Source organism: Myripristis murdjan, chromosome 13 (assembly GCF_902150065.1).
Source record: "Myripristis murdjan chromosome 13, fMyrMur1.1, whole genome shotgun sequence".
Classification (NCBI taxonomy): Eukaryota; Metazoa; Chordata; class Actinopteri; order Holocentriformes; family Holocentridae; genus Myripristis; species Myripristis murdjan.
Window position 1 is genome coordinate 26,117,864 of NC_043992.1, and position 23,786 is coordinate 26,141,649.

The window sequence follows — 23,786 nt, forward strand, 5'->3', positions numbered from 1 at the left end:
AACTATAAACAAAACCAGAAGTGGGACGACAGCAGTTTATTGTGTGATGCTGTCGTTGCTGTTCATAAGGTAAAAACAAAGTTGAACAAAATTGTTTACCTTTGTCTTGATTGAATTCAGTTGTTTGCATCCCTGTGTCATAAGACAACACTGAATATTCTTGGTGTCTTGGTTTGAATGGATGGATATCAGATTTGCTCAGAAAGATTGTATTGATACTTAACCAACAAAAACAGTGATCAGCTAAGCTTGATCGGTCACATTATCCTCTAGAAGGATCTTCTAACCAACAGGCAGTCAGTGAGGCAGGCAGAGCTTTAACCCCATCGACTGATAAGCCCCAAAGCTCATTCATGTCAAAGGTCAACCATGTGGTGTTGGAATATTTGTAGTGGATGCCACCTGTCACTACCAACATGTGCTAATCTGTTCCTCCTCAGCCGATATTCCATTTGCCTCACACACACACACACACACACACACACACACACACACACACACACACTCAGATTAACACATACACACGCATATTCATTTTTGCAGTCAATCAAGATACAGTCAACTCATGAAATGAGCAAAACCGACTATAGAAAATGGACAACATACATCATTTTCACTGAGGTAAAAGATACTGGCAGCTTAAAAAAAATCAAAGTAAAAGCAAGCAAAGTGGTATTCTGTCACTGATCTCCAAAATATGCCTGTTGTGGAAAGCCAACATACAGTACAGGCCAAAAGTTTGGACACACCTTCTCATTCAATGCGTTTTCTTTATTTTCATGACTATTTACATTGTAGATTCTCACTGAAGGCATCAAAACTATGAATGAACACATGTGGAGTTATGTACTTAACAAAAAAAGGTGAAATAACTGAAAACATGTTTTATATTCTAGTTTCTTCAGAATAGCCACCCTTTGCTCTGATTACTGCTTTGCACACTCTTGGCATTCTCTCGATGAGCTTCAAGAGGTAGTCACCTGAAATGGTTTTCCAACAGTCTTGAAGGAGTTCCCAGAGGTGTTTAGCACTTGTTGGCCCCTTTGCCTTCACTCTGCGGTCCAGCTCACCCCAAACCATCTCGATTGGGTTCAGGTCCGGTGACTGTGGAGGCCAGGTCATCTGCCGCAGCACTCCATCACTCTCCTTCTTGGTCAAATAGCCCTTACACAGCCTGGAGGTGTGTTTGGGGTCATTGTCCTGTTGAAAAATAAATGATGGTCCAACTAAACGCAAACCGGATGGGATGGCATGACACTGCAGGATGCTGTGGTAGCCATGCTGGTTCAGTGTGGCTTCAATTTTGAATCAATCCCCAACAGTGTCACCAGCAAAACACCCCCACACCATCACACCTCCTCCTCCATGCTTCACAGTGGGAACCAGGCATGTGGAATCCATCCGTTCACCTTTTCTGCGTCTCACAAAGACACGGCGGTTGGAACCAAAGATCTCAAATTTGGACTCATCAGACCAAAGCACAGATTTCCACTGGTCTAATGTCCATTCTTTGTGTTTCTTAGCCCAAACAAATCTCTTCTGCTTGTTGCCTCTCCTTAGCAGTGGTTTCCTAGCAGCTATTTGACCATGAAGGCCTGATTGGCGCAGTCTCCTCTTAACAGTTGTTCTAGAGATGGGTCTGCTGCTAGAACTCTGTGTGGCATTTATCTGGTCTCTGATCTGAGCTGCTGTTAACTTGCGATTTCTGAGGCTGGTGACTCGGATGAACTTGTCCTCAGAAGCAGAGGTGACTCTTGGTCTTCCTTTCCTGGGTCAGTCCTCATGTGTGCCAGTTTCGTTGTAGCGCTTGATGGTTTTTGCGACTCCACTTGGGGACACATTTAAAGTTTTTGCAATTTTCCGGACTGACTGACCTTCATTTTTAAGGTAATGATGGCCACTCGTTTTTATTTAGTTAGCTGATTGGTTCTTGCCATAATATGAATTTTAACAGTTGTCCAATAGGGCTGTCGGCTGTGTAGTAACCTGACTTCTGCACAACACAACTGATGGTCCCAACCCCATTGATAAAGCAAGAAATTCCACTAATTAACCCTGATAAGGCACACCTGTGAAGTGAAAACCATTTCAGGTGACTACCTCTTGAAGCTCATCGAGAGAATGCCAAGAGTGTGCAAAGCAGTAATCAGAGCAAAGGGTGGCTATTTTGAAGAAACTAGAATATAAAACATGTTTTCAGTTATTTCACCTTTTTTTGTTAAGTACATAACGCCAGATGTGTTCATTCATAGTTTTGATGCCTTCAGTGAGAATCTACAATGTAAATAGTCATGAAAATAAAGAAAACACATTGAATGAGAAGGTGTGTCCAAACTTTTAGCCTGTACTGTACGTTCAACTCAGACGATACAGATGGGTGATTTGCCTACAAATTAAGAGCAGGGCAATAAGCACAAAGTTTTTTTGGTAGTTTTTTTTTTCTTTGCCAGACAGAGGACATAACTGCATTTTGCCCATGCACAGTGAGGAATATGGTGAGGAAAGTGCAGAGGAAGCCAAATATCACAGTTTCAGAGCAGCCCAGTTTAGAGGAATCTCTGGCATATTAAGGTTCATAAATCAGCTGTGAGATATCACTCCCATGTCAGCAAGCTCTTTGGAAGGTTTACACAAAAGAAACCCTCACTGAGAGCAAACTATAAACTGAAGTGCCTGAATTTTTTCCAAGCATCACTGGAAAAGTGTGTTGTGGTCAACATGAGACCAAAACTGAACGTTTCAGCCAGCATCAGCCATGTTTGTCACCAAAAGACTTATGCACGCAAGGAAAAGCACCTGAAACCCTCGGTAAAAATCTGCTGGTGGATCATTGATGCTTTGTGGCCGTTTGCCTGCTGGGGCTCTGGTTAAGGTCAATAGCGTAATGAATTCCTCTGAGTATCAGGATATTTTTGCCCAAAACATTGTTTGATTCTTGAAATGAGTCTTGTCTGATGGACCTTTCAACAAACATACACAATCAAAAATAATGACAGGTACAATTGGCATAATGACAGAAATGATATAAGTGCCATAATTCATGAGCATGAAAGCAGCTGAAAGATTGTCTAGAAAGATGCCAGAAATGCAAACTTCCCCTTTTGTTTTGTGCTCCTCCAGTCCCGCTCCATTCCTTTCTCCTCCTTTCTCCCTCTGTGCCTGTACTCCTCCCATAAACCCTCACTCTCCAGTCTGCCTGCCCCCTGTAGCTGCTCTGCTTCATGGCTTACAACCACCTCTGCTTCTGCCAAACTCTTTCCATCTATTCTGAACTTTTGAAAATTAGGAATTTACAATTGATTATGATTGTGAAATATTATGATTTTTCTTATGGTATTTTACTTGTTCTAATCTATTCTATATCGCTGCAGCTATAAAGAATGACATGTAGCACGACAATAACCAGATTGTTACACAGTGTTTTTGGGCCAAACCAAATGAGCTCAGTCATTCTTAATGCTAACTCTATATCTTCCCTGTTTCTTTACCACCTCAACAACTCAATATGTTTAGGGGTGCAGGGATCCACTTTTTTCCAGTTTCGATCTGATTCTGATACCTGGGCTTTCGGTATCAGCTGATACCAACTGCCAATCTGATACCAGAGCGCTGTTTCACACTTGAGGTGATTATCAACTCCAAAAATACAAAGTTAAAATTTTCGTACCTGCGGAGAGCTGTGCCTAAGTCATCTTGGGGAGAGTAAAAAGGTTAAGGACTCTAGTGCAGGATATTATGATATGACACGAATATGATACCAGAGCTCTGGTATCATATCCAGAGTAGTAAACCAGAGGAGTAAACCACACAAAATGTATTAGAAGTGCAAAAATGTACAAAATGTATTAAATTTAAATATATTCCAAAGCAATTTATTTGAACTATAAGTAGACTTACTCCTATGCCTAAAGTACAAATTTCTATGGAAATTCCTTTAATGTTTTGAAAAACCTGAACAAATCAAATGCACAGCAATGCATTACCAACCACCTGAAAGAGGATTTCACTCACACTACTGACCACTACAATAAAATTTTCTAATTTGACTGCAGTACCGGCACACTCCTGTAGGGTGCTATACCGTAATCAGCACAATGCATCCTGGAGAGCACAACTGAAGGAGAGGAAAAACTCTGTGTTTACTAACTACAGCCAGACTGTTGTGGAGGCAGTAGAGGTAGATTAACGACAAAAATATTATAGAAATACCACAGATGGCATTGTGTGTGTACATCCATCGCGTATCGGTATGTGGATAGTTAACGTCAGTCCAACATCTGATCCATGAATTATGTCTGGATTGAACCCAGTATCAATGCATCCTTAAATATTTTATTTTTATTATAAAGGCAAAGTGTGAGCAAGGCAATTGTTTTCGATGTTCTTGCAATAGAATAAGAAAGAGTAGTATGTGAGCAGTCAAAGGAAAAGAGAGATATCTGCACACTGTACAGTACAGTGGTTGACAATAATTTAATGGCAGGGCAGCGCTTTGATTTCAAAAGAGATCTTTGCCAGGTAAGTAGCACAACTGATGGTCTCAGATACAAACACGGCCATTCAAACAATGTTTTTCCCCCCATGCTTTCTCTTATTTCCGCCTGTCATTCAACGCCACTATTCTGACACAAGGTGTTGTTTGGAAAGTCATTCTCTCATGCTGTTACTTTTTTATTTCATTTCATTTTGTAGGGCAGAGCTGAAGACGGGAGATGAAAAAAGGCAAGGGAGGTGGATAAAAAGGGAAAACAGCAGAACCACCGCACAGTATGCAAACAAAGTGACAGATGATTCTCATAATTTGCTTCCTTAAACACATTCTATTAGCTCCTCAAACATGTCAGGGCTGTGATGACATGAGCACACGCATCAACCACATAGGAAGATAGTTTCCTGGAAGAGCGCTCCAATCTGATGTGTGTGTGTGTGTGTGTGTGTGTGTGTATGTGTGTGTGTGTGTGTGTGTGTGTGTGTGTGTGTGTAAGTGCTTGTGTCACCTCAACCTGAACAAAACCCATTAGGCCACTCCAGAGCTTTATGACATCCTGCTATTGTGACATTCACCCATTACCTGGCAGTAATGGACTCTGTTCAGCTAATGTCAGAGAGACGGAGGGAGTGTGTGTCTGTGCGTTTGAGAGTGTGTGTGTGTATGTGTGCATGTGCATGTGTATGTGTTGTGGCTATTTTTATAATTTTATGGTCAGGATTGGCATTTTTTCTCTTTTAGAACTGACCCTCAACCCTTTATCCATGCTACAAAGGTGCTAAAATAGATTTAAAACACACACACACACACAACCTATGTGCATGTATTTGCAAGCACCTTCAGTGCGATGTGTGCATAATCGTTTGAGCCAACCAGGCGCTCCAATGGGCTGTTCTAGTGCAGCGAGGCAGAGAGACAGAGAGAGAGAGGAGAGTCGAGCCAAGGGAGAAGGTTATCGATCCCTCCTAGCATAAAGGCCCATAGGAAACAGCAGGGGGAAGAGATGGTCAATGAGTACATCAACACTAGACACACACACACACACACACATGCACCAGAACAACCCCTTGGGACCAGACTGTCAATACAGTAATGTGCGACTGATTGAACAGTTTCAGGGTAACACATGCTGTACACACTGACGCTGGTCCATAATCCCTCACCAAATGCGGCGCACTGTAACAGAACACAAGATTAAACACCGGCCTGTGATGATGCACTGCGATAAGCAAAATAAGATCTGAGTGGGCACACATCAAGCTTCTAAGAATAGGATTACTGAGCTAGGATCAGTGGTCGGGTCACATAACATCATTAACTTCAAGAGGTAAACGGACATCAGTTCAGAGCAGGTTGGAAAATCATACAAAGGATGGGCACCAGGCTGAATCTATCACTGGTGGAAACTGGCCTCAAGGTTTCCTGCTGATTTACATTACCCTTATTTTTGGTAATTCAAAGTGAAGCCTAGCTCAAGGAATTCAAATTCATTCATTTCTTGTGAATTTAAAAGCTGCATTTCAATTTACGCAATCATCAGCTGCACATGTACTGCAAAAAAACATCTTAGCAAGCGATTTAGTCTCAGTGTTCAGTGTTAGTGTCTCAGTCTATTCAGTGTTAAAATCTTGTTTTTCTTCAAACAAGTGAAAAAACCTGCCAACTGGATCAGATAATTCCACTTTCCAATGGAGCTGCACCTGTTCCAGAAATTTCTCCGGGAACAAAAATACTGTAAATGCACTGAAACAAGGCAGAAGAAGGCAGATCAGCTGACTAGAATCAAGAAAATGATACACTGGTAGACTGTTTAAAGGAAAATAAGATTTTAACAGTGAATCTGAGACTAAATGACATGACATGACAGGCACATCTGGAGGTGGCATTATCTGCACTGACAACTGGTTGACAGGAGGATGTACACTATCACCCAACCCCACTTTAGAGTCAATTCCAGAGGACTAGTGATGCCACTGATAGCACTTTTTCTCTGATATGTTGATTAACGGTGCTGACGACTGGTCTCTACTGCTGTTCTTCTCATATCTGCTGTTACCCTCCACTCCAGTTTTCTCTCTGTTTTCTCCCCCATCCCCCTCTGAGAGATAGTTAGGAGATAGGCAGGCAGATCAGGCATAAAGGAGGCACTAGGCAGATGCAGATGGTGAGAGCAGAGAGAGAGAGAGAGAGAGAGAGAGAGAGAGAGTGAGAGAGAGAGAGACGAGTCCACAGGCAGGCCATGGCCAGTCAAGTGAAAAAGAGAACAGCTCACTCTAGCAGACCAGCTGAGCTCTTCCACAGTAAAATTTAACACAACTGTAAATACTACAGCACTACAGTTCACTGCCTCTGCCCCACTACAGTACTAGTGCAGAAAGGTAAAGGAAACCTGCACACTGATTTCCTTCTCTGGTCGAAGAGTATAAATCATGGGGAACTCAGGTTAGGTTAGTGTAGTTCCAGGCTCAATTCATTTCAGTTCAATTCAATTCAGTTCAAATGGGCAAAAAATACAAACCTACTTACTGCCAAAGCATATACACATGCAAGTTGAAAGATAGGGACAACACAAATGATACTGGAGAATCTAATTACATCTAAACATTGAATTGGATACATTAATATCAACATTTAATCTCATGAGAAATTAGATACATCAATCACGAATTAGATACCTCACTCTATACAGTTTGTCTACTGACAAAAACTAAGTCTTCACTGTTTCTGTCTTTGAATTATGGCATGCAGGGATGTATTTTGCAGCTAATTTTGTGGAATAATTTTAGAGTTGTGGTGAGCTTCAGGAAAATTTAATTCTCTTATGTGTTGATATTTTGTGAATTTCAAGAGCACAAGTCTCGACCTGTCCATCAGTACAGCGTGAACCCAGCCTGTCCTCGCTTGTCAGATTCTGTGTCTCAGACAAGGGGAGGAAAAGTTTCAGACTCTCATGACCAGTCAAACTGTGAATGACAACATCAATTTGTATTACAGTGAATATCTTGCTTCTAAAAGAATACAATATGGACAGCTGTAGATTGGCGAAACTGGATTAATTTCAGTTGTAGATGAAACCAACAATACATGAGCGTTCATTTGCAAAAAAACAGATAAATGCCATTGCAGGAAGAAAAAAACTGACAATTGTGTGTAATGCCTCACACAACTTACTTTCAAATCCAAAATTTTGGCACAAAAATATGACCTACAGATTAAGCCTAAGGGGATGATTTTTAAATTGATTTAATCTGCAATAAAATATGTTTTGTAGACATGAACATAAGCAGAAATGCCTGTTTTTGCAAATTAACTCTTCCCACACCAGCAGCACATTGGTTTCATTGATGTCTAAGTTACAGGAAAAATGATGGACAGCAGAATAGAGGCTCCCTACAGTTTCAAGCCCATAAAACATGTAAGATTCACAATAGTCACTCACTTACCATAACAAAAGATGGTTAAACTCACAAGTTAAAGCACTGATTTGAGAACACATCCATAAAGATATGTCCTCTGGCTAGTCTGTGAGTTATTAATGAAGATCCATGAACTTGTCAATTATTATTACGGAAGGTCAACAAACTAACTATGCTATTTTTTTTCACTGAGTCGCACATGTTCACAAAATGTAAAGTTAAAGCCAACACCAAATCAATAAATATTGATGCTATTGTTCTCAAAGCATGAGCAGATAAGCGAGCAATGCAGACTACGAGATAATGAGCTGGGATGTATGTTTGAGATAACACTTTGCTATCCACCTTCCAGATAGCTTCCACAACAAATAATAACCATAAGAGAAAATACATCAGACATCAGATCTCTCAACTCTACCTCCACTCTCCAACTTATGAACAGTAGTCGCTCACATAATTGCCCTAAAAACCAGGCTGTATGAAGAGGCTTAATTTAGACATTGCTTCAAGTTGTCCCATTTTAATCATCACGTCATCACTGATTAAATGGCTGTTTCTCTTTTTTTTCTGCACACATGCAGGGGTGCACACACACTCTCACACACACACACACAGACTTAGACACGCACATTAAGGCACAGGCATACACTTTGGGACATACAGAGGGAAAATCGTACAATTAAGCTCATACTGAACCTGTTTGGGAAAATGTGCAGTGTCTTGATGGCGTCCCATGATACTCGCCGAGTGCCTCCTCTGCATCATTCGTGTCCAGCGTGAACCAAACCGATCACGTCCAACTTGGGTCTCTAGATTCCTGCTGCTTGCTTCGCTTCGTCTAACCCCTGGTTCAAACGTCACTGTCGTTGCTAGAAGATTTAAATCTCACTCCGAAGCAGGCTGACATTTCAGTAGTGTTGCACACAAATGCTTCCTCACTCTCTCCTCTCCTCTCCTCTCCGCTCCTCTGCTCTCCTCCTCTCTGCCTCGCAGGCTACAAATGCACACTCAACACCGCAAACCTCCCCCTGCCCTGTCGTCTGCTTCTGCATCTGCCAATTGTGAATGATCTCAGGTGCTGCAGGGATGGGAAGACCTACAGTACACAGGAATCAGTTGTATTGAAAATACCTGGTTGCTAGGATACATTAGGGCAAAGATCAAAGTGACTCGTCTCTGGACCATAAAATAGTTGTCCGGGGCTCAGTTGGGCACATTAATACTACGCCCACTACTTGTCATGCGCTTCCTGTGACAGCTGCTGATGCAGTGAGTAACGGGCATTATCAGGACACTGCTTCCCATATCAGGAAAACAACGTCCTTATTGATTCATTAAAAGTTTATTACTCAACTAACAGGTTTTGGACCAATCGCGCCAATCCCTGCCATGTACTACAATTTTAAAATGTTAACATAGGTGTTGTTCTAGACATGACTAGATATTATTATCATCATCTTCATCAGCATCATCATTACTATTATTATTATTATTATTATTATAGCCCTTGCATAGAAACTTAAAAAAACACTAGTAGTACATTGATGTTCTTTATGCTGTATTTTTTTTTTTTTTTTTTTTTTTTTTTTTTTACTGTTGATGCTGTATTTTGGATTTATTTTTACTGTAAGGCGACCTTGAGTGCCATGAAAGGCGCCATAACAAATCAAATCTTTATGATGATTATTATTATTATTATTATTATTATTATTATCATTATTATTATTATTATTATTATAACACTGTAATAAATAAATAAATAAAAGCCCTACACAAAACAAGGAAAGCAAGGAGAGGAATATAAATGCAAAATAATGAGCACAAAAGTAAATGTACCCAGACTTAGGCTGAGATATTTTTGGTCAGTTAGTGTAGAGCACATGTGTCAAATCCTAAGCCTGCAGGCCAAATCCAGCCCCTCACAAATTTTGATCTGTCCCACACATCAATGAAGGCTCTCAATAAATTTGGTCTGCACAGTGACACATGCCCTCTGCACCAATCCACACAGACGTCAACGCTTCCACCACACCGAGAAGTTAGCAAATTACTAGTATTACTAGTACTAGTAAAAATACAAAATTTATCACAAAAAGTTGACACTGAAGGCAGAGAATTTCAAGAGAGGTGGGAAACTGAGTACCTCTGCACCACCGCCAATTCAGGGCATTTCTGGTGGAGGAAAACTCTGAACATGAAGATCTACCGTTCCACACAGAGGTACACTGGCTAACACTGGCACATATTTTATGAGATGTATGAGGAAATCACCAGTTTCATGAAAGGGAAATCCCTCGACGAGCAAATTTTCGCCAATTTTCAGAAAAACTCCCAGCAGGTGGAAGGAGAAAACTGAGCTTTTAGGTGGCAATGAAAGTGGCAAGTGGCAATGAAAAGGATCCTGACATATTTTTTTGACCTGTTTGTTGCATTGTGGCCTGATGCAGATTACATGTTGATGCTACAGGCACAAGCAAGACAAAGAAGTTTATTCTGCCCTTCTTCCTGTTTGAAGCGTTGATTTTCCGAAAGTGAAAGGTAATTTGTTAAAAGCACATGTTTCCTGAAGTATGCTGGCAGTGGTTTAGGAAGTGGAAGAAGGTGGACAAACAGTTATGAGTGTTGTTCGTCTGAGGTAGACGTGTTCACTGATGGGGCACATGAAAAGTCCATTGCCAACCACATTGCCATTTCCTTCAGGTTGTTAACCAGTTTACCATTATGACCACGAGACACTGAGGCCATGTCCACAATAAGGCGGGTGAATCTGACAACAATCTTTTTTTTCCTCTGATTTGGCCTCCTTTCCACACAAAGACAGCCTTTTTCATCCACAAAAACAGGTCTTTTCAAAAACACTCTGTAAAAGGTTTGAATTTTTTTTTTTTAAATGCTGCTCTAGGATTGTCATTTGAGCTGCAGATCAGGACATGATTCATCTTCACAGTGGAGGTGCTTGTTGCATAGACCTGCACCTGCCTGACAGGGCACTTCCAGCCTTTTGTGGCACTTCAGTGTGGATGGCAAGGTTTTGGAGTGCCTCAAAACACTAAAGCTGTCATGGTTTTGTGTTTCTTGTGTTTTGTTTGGTCATGTATATCTGTTTCATGTGTTTTCTTTCATTGTGCTGTATTTTGTTGTGTTATGCTATGCTTTGTTTCCTGCCCTGTGTTTCTTGTGTTTCCTGCAATCCCTATGAGTGATTAAATTTTTGTTTGCCACTGAGCATTTTTGCCTGCGGCTCCTGCATTTGGGTCCTCCATCCACCTCCCGTGACAAGAGCGCTTTATTGTGGTGGTAATGGTAATGTTTAAGTGAACTGCATTTACAAATGATTTCTCACTAAAAGAGTTCATCCGAGTTCCAAATAATTTGTAGTTATTGTGTTTATTATTATTATATAACTTCATAATGAATTAAAGGTATATAAATCAATGGTGAAGATTTCAGTTATTTCATTCTTAGCAGACTTAATTTCTAGTTGCTAAGTGGAGGCACCACCAATGACTAAAACCCAAACAGAGCAATAAAAGAAACGTATACATTTCGTCGAGAGACAGTTTAGGTTGGTAACCCAGGACCCTAACCTTTAGATGTAAATAACCTCGTAGTGGCCTTGGTGAATGTTGAGGTGGGTGTTACACAGTGTTTTCAGGTTTACCCAGCTTAATGTGGACATGGCCGGAGAAGAACGTTAAGTTTCACTTTCACACCCAGGCTAATGTGAGAAATATTGCAGGCATAGATTGGGAGTTTGATCTAGTCAGAGTGTGTTGTTCATGTAAAAACGAAGGTCATTGGAAGGGCGAGTGCAGTCACAGACCAGAAGGCAGACCAGAAGTCATCCAGCTGTAGTGTGTACATGTGCAGTGTGCTGGTGTGGTTGCTCTGGCACTGCCCAAGCCTAACCCAAGTGGTTCTTGCCACATTGGAGACATTGTCATCTTTTGAAACTGACGGCAGTGCAACTTTTTCACAGAGTAGTTTGTGTGTCTGGGAGATTTAGTAAAGAAACACCTCGATTCCATAGTGGGAGACACCTAAAGGCCTTGTAGAATCGCTGAGCAGACAGTCCAATTGGCTTCAACCAACCTGTGTTATGTTTGTTTGGTGTGAGTTTTCTGAGGCCACACTAACATAAAGGATGCAGGTTTGCTTTCTCGTCAAGGGCTACAATATGTAGCCAAGTGCTGAATTCAGACATTTTGACATTCAAAAGGCAGAAAAGGCAGCACATGAGAAAATAAGGAAACAAGAGACATGAAAGATATCTGTTGCATAAAGTGTTTTTCTAACAGTTTAGATAAAATCAGAAATTTGGCGTTAAGCCTGTAGCTTGCAGAAGACAGCTGGTGAGGACAAGGTTTCTTTATGAAGCTAGACCACGGCATGTTAATTACTAGATGGAAGGAATGTATCCGGAGAGAAGTCGTGGGAAGACAAATCCTTAACTTCGTTCTTTTGAGGTGTGAACTGATTTAGGACAGCTTCATGTCACACACCAAGTGTATTCATTTAACCCAGGAAGAGATTTTGTTCTTGATTTATTTGTTCTTAAAATAAACAACATCAAGAACAGATGTGGGAGTCGATGCACAGGGCCTTTAAGAAGGGAAAGGCTGAGGAGACACTAGAAAACTTTTGAAAATGACACACACACACACAGACACACACTACATTTCACAGACTTACTTTGTCATGGTCATAAGTCACACTCACTCTAGCCTAGATTAGGAAAGGCCAGTCTATCACACACACTCAACAACATAACTGAGATTATCCTGCTGACTCTTAATACATCACTGACGTCAGTATGCCAAATTTCACAGGAACTCGAGTTATTCCACTTGACAGCCATCAAAACAACAATGGAGGCAGACATCCAGACAGCTTGCCCAGCCTCACCTCGTTATCAGCTGAGCTATCACTGGCTGTTGGCAGTCTCCCTCCATGGATGAATCTGTGCTGTCCACACACAGCATAACTTGTTCAGGCTCGTGTGGATGTTGGGTGGTCAGGATGAAACGTGTCTGATCTTATTGGGGCGAAGAAGCTCATTCTCAACGTCAACTAGGGAGGTAAAGATTAAATCTGGACGCCCCTCACACCACCACATAATCTTTGCTGACTATTGGGATTTCACCTCTTATTGCTGGAATTCGTAAATCTGGTGTAAATAATCCCCTGGAGTGTCCTCAGCTTAAGGCCACAGGATATTAAAAACAATGGTCTTAAAGTCAGATACATATATTTCTGCCCCATTAGTGACAAAACAAGGTGAAATATGACCCTTTAAATTAGTAGATTCACCAGATTCAATTAGTACAGCTCCTAACACACTTGATTAAATTAAAACAGCCAAGAGTAAAAAAAAAAAAAAAAAAAAAAAGTGCGTGACAACTGGCAATATATTTCAATCTCCAACTATTTCATCACACTTCTTTAAATTCCCACATTCTGGAAACCAGGCCAGCATTTCCAAGAAATCTCATTCCAGGCTTGTTCCAGCAAGTTCACAATGACCATATGTGTGTTTATGCATGTTGGGGAATTGTGTGTGTGTGTGTGTGTGTGTGTGTGTGTGTGTGTGTGTGTGTGTGTGTGTGTCCTAATGGACTGTCCCGGAGGCTCAACTCCGTGTACATTATATCATGTCAGGTCTTGGACTATATATAACAAGAGAAAACCCTCTGACTTTGGTTGAGGAGAGTGTTCTGTGACTACAGGGGCATAAATTCAGTCAGCAGTAACATCCACCCTCACAAACACTATGGGCTCTAGTTTCCCGGCGCAGCACAGGGTGGCGCAGTGAGGCGAACCCCACGCAGAGCTGGTTTTGAGCAGCGCAAACCGAGCCGCACTCAGTTTGGTAGTTTGGCAGACCGAGATGGGAGTGGCGGCACAGCGGGGGGAGGTGTCGACAGATTCAGCTTGGTGTAGTGACAGTTTCATGCCAAAAGGCTTCGCCGAGGTGCTTCAAAGCTCACCAGCTGAAGCCACGTCTACTTTCAGTGCAGGCGGAGCACAGCTGGTGTGGTGGAAGTTTGGCTGACCGGCGCGCAGTGCGCATACGTCACCAAAACCTCACAGGCAGGTTTCCAGAATGTCAGGCACATTAACAATGCAATAAATACCAACAAAAAACACTATTCAATGCTACTATCTCAATCAGCACATAAATTTATCTCCATATCGACTGTCCCGTCACATCTGATGTCAGATCAAAGGAGATTGGCACCGTTTGGCATGTGTAATGGAAAGCCAACCTCATCACCTGTCAGTCATGGTGTCTGGTGCTGCTCATGTTAACTACCCAGTTCTTCTTCCATATATAAATATTCCACACAAATCAAAAATGTAAAATGCATCAGTTCCTTGTCAGACACTGGGCGTTTAGAACAGTGAATGTAAAAGCTTTCATAAACCGGATTTTGCTTTAATCTCTAGTGTGTTGTTGCATCAGTAAGTGATGGAGTCGAAAGTTGCAAAACAAACATGTATTGATATGAAGATGGCAAGGATTATCCTTTGAGGTGACAGAGCTGGAAAAAGAGAGATGCGAGGCAGGTAGGTAATGGAAAGAAAGGGGAATGAGGAAGACGAATGTAAGGATAGATGCATGGATGGGTGGTTAGATGGATGGCTGGTAGCTCCAGCAACATTCCAGCAGCCAAGACTGGCCTCATTGTCCTGAGTGTGTGTTGCTGCTGCTCTCTTCCTCCATGTCAGTTGTGTAAACTTTCATTACGCCTTCGCACAGCGTATTTTAAAGGCGAGGACAGGGGCTCATTTGAATGGTTTAAAGTGAATCGGCTGTGTCAAACCCTCTTCACGCCTTCTCTCCTCCCTTCCACCAGTAGGTGGGACGGCAGAGTACTTGCGCCAGCGAGCACGGCGTGCCAAACTTGCAAAATCCACCTGGCCCCACCCAGTTGGTGAAGCGCAGGTGCGCTACGCCCCCGCCTGCCAGGTCTGCGAAACTCAAGCCATGTATTTTCACTATAAGGAGCTATGAATATTTCTGGCAGCTCCTGTAATTCTCATGGTATGCTTGTCACTTTACTTAAACTAAACTATCACCTCCACTGATATGTATATATGGACAGATCTACTGTGTCCTATTCCTATTTTATCTTATTCTACCTTTTTTTGTATATAGGTACTACTATTATTATCAGTTTACAGAAAAAAAATCTTGCCTTGATGTTGATTTCTTGCTTTGATGTTAACTGCTGCTGTCATTTGAATTTCCCCTTAAGGGGATCAATAAAGTTAAATCTAATCTAATCTAATTCTAATAGTACCAACAAATCTCTGAAGAAGTATATACACACTGGGCAGTCAGGTGGTGGGCATAAGTGGAGAAGAGGTATGACCTGGACCCTTTTTCACTGGATCCTAAAAAAAAAAAAAACACCATTAGCTTGACATCACTACAGCAAAAATCGAACTTCCAGGTAGATAATTTTGCCATCAGTATTCATCTCAGCAGACTTCCAATCTGATCACTGCGGGTGCTAAAGCTATTTACAACATGTTGCTCGGAAATGTTTCAGATTAGTAAGCCAGGCACAACTTTTCCAAAGACACTGCAGTCAAATAGGTTTTTAAGCTACATCAAAAATGAAGCCAAACACAGGCAACAATCAGAGACCGGCCGAGGACGAGACATCGTACAGTAACCGCTCAGCTTCCCGAGCTCTCTTCAGCTGCACCTCCTTTCCACCTCCCTCCTCCGTCTCTCCAACTCTCTCCTCCAACCCATCTAAAAATAAAAGAAAAGCAGGCTCTGCTGATGAAGAAAAAGAAAAGAGCACATCACCCTCAACGCTGGAGGGCTGATCTACATAAACCACCCCCACCGCTGCCATCCCCATCTATCTCTGCACTCGCCGCAATGGTTTTCTTTTCCCTTTTTTTCCAACAAGGGAAAGCTGTAATTCAATTTCACAGTTGGGCCGCGAGTTTGCGAGCGCCCCCCACACGCTGCTTAATGGCTTCCCCCCTGCTCCAACTTCATGGGTTCTAATTAGGAGACAGTAGAGAGCGAGCCCCCCCAGGCACCACTGGAGCACAGTTTACTCTGTAACTGTAGAAGCCGAGGCTGGGAGAGGGCAATGCTGGTGAGAGGTAGGACGAACAAGAGCAGGAAAAACGTCACAGAGGAAGGAGGGAACAATGAGCTTTGTCAATAATGTTTCAACCAAGACAGGGAGGCTGAAAGAAACAGAAAACGCAGGACAATAAGTGTAAAATGAGGAAGTGAGAGGCTTGAAATTGATAATAATATTTATTTTTCACAACAGAGACGAGCAAGTGAGCTAATTAGAACAAAGACCTAGTAGAAATGTCTGTAATGTGAGGTAACATGTCTCTGTGAAAAATACCATAATAATACTGCTTTGCCTTTTTGTGTTTTTGGCTTGAAAGCAATTTTTTTTTTTTTTTTTTTTTTGTCCTTTGGAGCTGAATTGTCTTGCAACGCTGGTTGTTTGCTCATAACACCTTGCTTGGCTAGTTGGGAAATGGGATGGTTGTGGGGATTGTTGAAAACTTGGCAGGGAGTTTTTCCTCTATCCTGAGGAAAGTGAGTTTTGAAAGCCAGAACTCTTAGCTGCTCATAAAATAATCAGTGAGTTATTAGTAATACTGATATATTAGCAGTATACGTGACACCTGATCATATTAACTGCTTTATCCTGCACTGTGTTGGCTAAATACTCCTCTTTTTTTTATTCATGATGAAATATCTGTCTTTGAGATATGTTTGTAAGTTTATCATGCATGAAACTGTAACCAGGGTATGAGTTATTTATCCATACTACTTTGTGCATACAAAATCGAGACCAGTCGCTCCATTGAGCGCCTCTGTCTTTGACACATTACGCAACATTACGCAAAACTCTTGGCTGGCTCCCTTGATTGTTTCCGATTGAGCTGCAAAGCGGGATAGGATTATTTTAACGCTTCAGCTTTTTAATGAGGAGTAGAAACAGGGGGAAGGAGCCCATCACTGGAAGATTCTTCATTTATTTATTCAGCTCATCAATTTATGAAAGTGGAAACTTCTCTGTCTCTCTCTTTAGCCTTTATTTTTCTTTCCTTCTATCCTCCCTCCCCCTCTCTCTCTCTCTCTCTCACTTCATGATATATTAATGGTTGAATGGAGATGCTACACTAATGGAAAGGTTGGAGTCAGTCACTGTAACTGTAGTCAGTGCCTAAGTGAGGTGACGGGACACTACTACTGTGAACTTCCGGACTAAGCATGAAGAGTAACACAGCTCCAGTGGCTTTCAGGCACAGATTTATTTTGAGTGGTACGCTACACTGACAGGCTCAGTACAGATAGATGTTGTGTCTCTGTGTTTTTGGACTTTTGTGTTCACTGATGGACTCCTGAGGGGTGTTCCACAAAGCAGGGTTAGCGACTAAGCCAGATAACTTTGAAGAGTGTCAGTGAGTATCTTCTGAAATGTCGTCTATTATTAGCAACCATCATCAGGGATGACTGGATCATTATCCTGAACAAAACATTCAGCCTTTGTTTTACAGATTAAAATCACTGTTATCAGGATAAAGCCTAATCTTTTCCACAGTTATCTGGCTAACTTTCTAATCCTGATTTATGGAATACCCTCCTGGTTTATGGGCCTCTTCTGTTTTGGGGTTTTGGGCTTCCTGTTACATTTACCTGTCCTTTGTTATCTGCTGTGTTATGTTTGTTTGGTATCAGTTCCTTGGTGTTTTTAGGCTCTTGTTTTCTTTATGTGCATGTGTGTATGTGTGTCATCTGCCTTGTTTTCTAGTATCTGTAGTCTGAATGTGCGATCCAGAGAAATGTGATTAAATGCTGTGCAGATATTCAACACCATTTAGAGCTGCCCAAATTATACTCAGAGTCACAGGTCTCATGCTTATGGAGACAGTTGTTTATGTTCATAAATAAGACTTTAAAAAGATTGTTAATGTTCACAAATAAGGCTATGATACGGCTATAAGGTGAAATAAGAGCCTCAATAATCTTGTCCTGCTAATTCACTTATTCACTGAGGCTTAGGTCAGTCACACCAAGGGCAAAGAAACACACTGCAGAGGCCTCCAGTCCACCGGTCTGTCACCAGGGTTCATACCAAGAGACAATCACTCACATCAATGCCTGTGACAATTCAGATCCAATCCACTGAACTTTCTTACCTTGGGAATGTGGGAAGAAAACAGCACACACACGCACAGACACCTGGGGAAAACATGCAAACTCAACACAGAGATGAACCTGTGTGAAGAATGAATGAATGAATTCTAATAGTTAGAGGTCTCCACTTCAGCCTGCGATCCATTGTCTGAAATTTAATCATACACTAAATAGACTGCAAGTCCAAAGCCCATATTCCAAAAGAAAACCATGCTGATTTTACAGTTGGCCTTTAATTAATTCACATTGCCTATGAATGCAAATTCTTGTCTTCACCCATCTATGCATTTGGAGATCATATGTGTTCCTTACCAGGCAGGGGGCCATCTGACAAAGATTTTGACTTCAGAGACAAACATCACTAACCGAGTAGCACAATAAAATATTATGGAAATATCAATTAAGGATAAACAGACATACAGTGCACAGACAACCCTGCAGACAACATTTACCTTCTGTTTGATAACATTGTTCTTTATTTTTCTTCACGTAAATTAATTAGGTTTTAAATTCACTGCATGAGTTTTTCTTAAGTACAAGTAGCCAGAACAAACTTTGCTCTGTATTGATCCATTAAGAAATGCAACATGTTCCTCATGGTTACAAGGTAATTCTGTGTTATAAGGAAGTGCTGGCCACTCTCAACTTCTAGCAACAACTTATACTGAAACGACAAACAGAAAACAAAGATCATGTTAGGACTTTATCCTCCTGTACCTCATCAGATTGTACATGTGCTTGTACAAATGGTACACCAGCACATGGAGCTGAAGTGATCAACATGGCCATCCGCTGGCCCCTGAAGTCTACTCCCACAGTGAAGGCAGACATTTCACAGTCAATTTGGACAGTTCAACAATGGATACATTTACATTAGCACAATGTGCTATTCACCGTTCCATTCTTTCAAACAGATGTGAACTTGCTTAGTTGTCCTCCTTCCATTTTTCTGACACAAAATGTCACCACTACGATGTTTATGTCTAACTAGAAACACAAGACATCCATGTCTTGGAAAACATAATATAACATGAACTTTTCCTCCCAACTCTGCAAGCATTGATCCATGCCTCCTTGATGCAGCTTAGTACAAACTGCACTTCCATTCAACCTCCCTCTAACACAACAAAGGCTCCCTTTATGTGTGACAATAAAAATACATCCATTTCACACGATGTGATCGTCACTGCCCACATACGTCCATGCATCCTTTACATTGGCATGGGTGTTAAGCAATACATCCACTAGAGGGCAGCTCAGAGTCAAAGGTTTCTCACAACAAACATGGCGATGACAGAGGAGGTCGTAATCATGTATGTGCTCAGAAAGAGACGGGCAGCATTGTAAATCGCAATGGTCTGTGAGGCCACTGAATACGTTGCGACAGAGAATTCTCTTATGTAACATTACCTATTTTTAAACTTTCTTTGTCATGTCTCATTCATAGACTGCTCTTGCCTGAACTATTGGCTACACTGCCCCCACTTGGTATTGCTCTGTTTCATCCATATCTGCAAGCTCTCTGATAAAGTGCACAAATACGGACAGAGCATCGAGTGCAGAGCATCGATAGAAAGCTCCATCTATAGCCATATTTAACACTGAGCATAAATGTGCACATGACAACAGTTCAAGGAATGTGACCACAGGGTAGACATTTTCTAACTGGTGACCATTAATACAAATAAAATCTCACTTAATTTGACTGAGTTACATTATTGCATTGATGTAATGGTGTTGAGGTGTTCCCATGATGCTGATTTATTTGCTTTACTGGCCAAATGACACAATGTGATGACACAATAATCACATTTTTGACATGCATGTAAATGTGGCAAGTGACTTGAAGCGCTACACAAAGTTCATCAGTGCCTTCTACAGTTAATTACAGTGTTGAGCTAGATACAAAAAAAAAAAAAATTACAATAACAAATTTCGTGCACTAGGTAATTGCACTCGGAAACGTTGGGTGTGGTAACATTTTGGATTCTGAAAGCTTTAATACCTAAACTGTACACTCCTTGGACCTATAAGTGGTGGTAAAGATGATTGGACATTACAGGTTTACAGTTTTCTCTGGGCAGAACATGCAAGTTTTGTATTTAAAATTTGATTTACACAACCAGAATGAATCTATGGTGTCTCAATTAGAGCACATGAGATGCTCTTCTTTTTTGCTGCCCCATTTTATCATTCATGCTGCATTTTTAAGTAAAATTCTTTCTACATAGAAATCATGCATACTGTATCTTTAAACTCCACTGCATGTTCTTATTCCTGTCCCCCTGCCTAACAGGGCCTGTCATCGCCACTAACAAACACGGTTGATGCAATAATCACTGACACGTGACTTCAAATTTTTTCCCTTTCTTATTTTTTTAGGGATTGGATTAAACACTGCAACTGAAGAAGAAAAAATATAATCACTGTTTTTTCAGTTGTTTTTTGTGAGAAGAAAAGAAAAGAATGACCCACTGGTGAACCAGCGAGGGAGACTACGCAGCAACCAAGGGAGGACAACTTCAAGAGAGGAAACCTGTGCATGTGCATTCATGCGTGTGCAACTGTGAGTGTGTGTGAATCAGTGTGTGTGTGTGTGTGTGTGTGTGTGTGTATGTGTGAGTATGTTGAGTCTGGACTGCCCTAGCTCTGTCATAGTTCAGTAGGCTGATGTCATAGAATGAGTTGACATGATAGAGCAACTGTCATCCACTGGAGATGACTTGGCAACTTGAATGGCAGATGAGATAATCTGCTTAATACAGTGGACCCACATTTTATGTGAGCCCCTCGGGACTGGAGGGAGGCTGTTTGGAAGAGTGAAAACTTTGGGTTGCTGAATCACACTATACTTTCTTTTTCCAAAATCTAAAACATGTATGCTTGCTCTGAAAGGGCTATGTGCCTTTCTGTTACAATTCTCTGCACTGATAATGCAGCATTATCAATAATATCAATAACTGATAATGCAGCATTATCAATGCAGAGAATGACTGTAACAGGCTGACTACTGAATAAGCATTATGCTTATTCAATAGTCAGCCTGATGGGGAAATATGAGGTTGAGATAAACCTGGTGCTAAAATAAAATATTTACATTACTGCAGCATGACCGGAATAACATTTCAGAAATATCTATATTTTCTCTCTCTCTCTCTCTCTCTCTCTCTCTCTCTCTCTCACACACACACACACACACACGCACACACACACACGCACACCTTTCACCTCCCACCATTCACCCAAGCCCCGGGATCATCCAATCTGCTCCGTCGTCCCTTGGCGACCCCCATTACGGCTGCAATACACTTCTCATGTCAAGTCTGTAAGAGGCTGGGAAACCACTGGGGCCTAATGCACTTGTGAGCCAGATAATCTTTGACAGCTCCATCATTCAGTCCTAAGTAGCCTGATGCTAATTTTATGATGCCCTCAGCCATGCTAATATAATCATAGCTTCATATCAATTTAGGTCTTTGTGCTGCCAAAAAAAAAAAAATTGTGTTGGACATTTCCATTTGAAATGTCACAGGCAAGTGCCAATAGGGATGATTTACCTTCTGACACACACACACACACACACACACACACACACACACACACACACACACTGGCACCCTCTCTTTCTCTCTTACCTCTCTGCTGATATGGAGCAGGTCCAGCTTAGAGCATTAGATACCTTTCTGTTTTATGATTTTCTCACTGCATATTTGAGTTTATCTTTTCGAGTGGAGTACTGACATTGCTAGGAAGGCCAACAGATGCAGAACACATTGCAACCTGCAGGTGGAGCTCTATTCATGACATGGGAACTCGTGACCTCGGAGGTGTTCTTGTGATACATGAATCTCTGTCAGGCTGATTGTGTATTACTTCACAGGCACAAGCACGTGCTGAATCAATACACAATTATACAGATTTTTATACTTCCATTTGCCATACAGTTTTGAGCATGCATGTGATACATCACCTGAAAGTACACAGTCTCTTCTTATATACCATACAAACCATACATGCTAAAACTTGATGATGGGGAGGGATCATTCAGTGATCATCTTTGTTTGATGGAATGGATGGATGGGTGGCATTGTTCAAAAACTGTGATTGGTCATTAAAGATTCACTGTTTCCCAGGAAGGAAAAGTAATGCTTTCATGGGCCTCTGAGAGGCCTATGTGCTTGTCTGAAGGGTTCAAGTTTCCTATCCATTCACTGGGTCTAGTCCCGGCGTACACAGGGCAAGGAAACACCACATCATCACCGGGGGCAGCCGTGTAAAGTAATTCCATCTGGATAACTAATTCAGTCTCATGTTGAGTATTAAAATCTTGTTTATCCTCAAAAAAAAAAAAAAAAAAAAAAAAAGTGCTACAAACCCACTTGTTTCCTGTGCTCATCAACTTGTTTCCAGAATTTACTTGAATCAAGTGTCTTGTTCTTGACAGGGCTGATCGCCTTATTCTTCTTTCTTATTTGTTAGTTTAGCACACATCTATGTCTTCAACTATGTCTTCTGAGATATATGACAAAAAAAAGCATAAAGGATTACTTTAGAGCATATCTTCTCTGGTGCATCTGCTTGATGTTAGCAGCAGTTAAAGATGTAAAAATTGCTTTGTCTACACCTGGCTGTAGACTACATAGCCTATAAGAAGCTGGTAAATAACCATGACTGCCTTTAAACTTAAAATAAGATTTGCATTGTCATCCCTCAGGCTTGTAGGAAACAGTCTTGAACTAAGATGTGAAAATTACTGCTTCAGTCTACAATCAACCTAATCTGCTGTACCTGTGCATAATGTGACATCACAGATTCATACCAGGGGCCAGTCTATTTTTGTGCTTAAAATGAGAAAGTGAACTACTTCATGGAGCGGTTACTGTCTCTTTAAGTATGAGCACTCCACCCTTACAATGTGAAAACATTTGCGACTGCTGACAGGAGTTGTGGATCTTGCTCCGAAACACATTGCATGACTGTCTTTAGCAGCGTCTTGTTACTCAAACTAACAGCAATGTGTGTGTGTGTGTGTGTGTGTGTGTGTGTGTGTGTGTGTGTGTGTGTGTGTGTGTGTGTATGTGTGTGTGTGTGTGTGTGTGTGTGTGTGTGTGTGTGTGTGTGTGTGTGTGTTATGATGCACAAAGACAAAGCCATACAAAGGCTAGAGTATGTAGAATGGACCTGCCTGGATTAATTTTTGTCTTATAGAGACAGGGTCTGATGCACACACACACACACACACACACACACACACACACACACACAGACACAGTCACGACTCAGACACTCCGGCCCTGAAGAACCCAGCAAGCCAGACCAAAACCCCTACTGGCCAGCAACTGTTCTTACTAGCCGCCAGCTGAGGCAGAAAAAGAGAGAGGGGGAGAGACATAGAAAAGGGCACACACACACACACACACACACACACACACACACACACACACACACACACACACACACACACACACACAGAGAGTGAGAGAGGAAGAGAGAGAGACAGCCAGTGAGTGATGAACACAAATCGAGATGGAGAGAACAGGAAGAGGGGCAGAAAAGAGAAACAGTGCTTTAAAAAAAAAAAAACTTACTGACCTACTGTGTATCAGCAAATCCTCAACAACAAAACTCAACTGCAAGTCTGAGAAAGACGCATCAGTGCCTGATGTATCTGAGAAGATTCAAAAGA

At 41.4% G+C, this 23,786-nt stretch overlaps 1 protein-coding gene across 1 annotated transcript in view; it reads right to left on the reverse strand.

Annotated features, from left to right (window-relative positions):
* The window catches only part of LOC115370181 (cGMP-inhibited 3',5'-cyclic phosphodiesterase A-like), a 71,286-nt gene that overhangs the window by 21,993 nt on the left and 25,507 nt on the right, over positions 1–23,786 (reverse strand). The gene's annotated exons all lie outside the window — the stretch shown is intronic.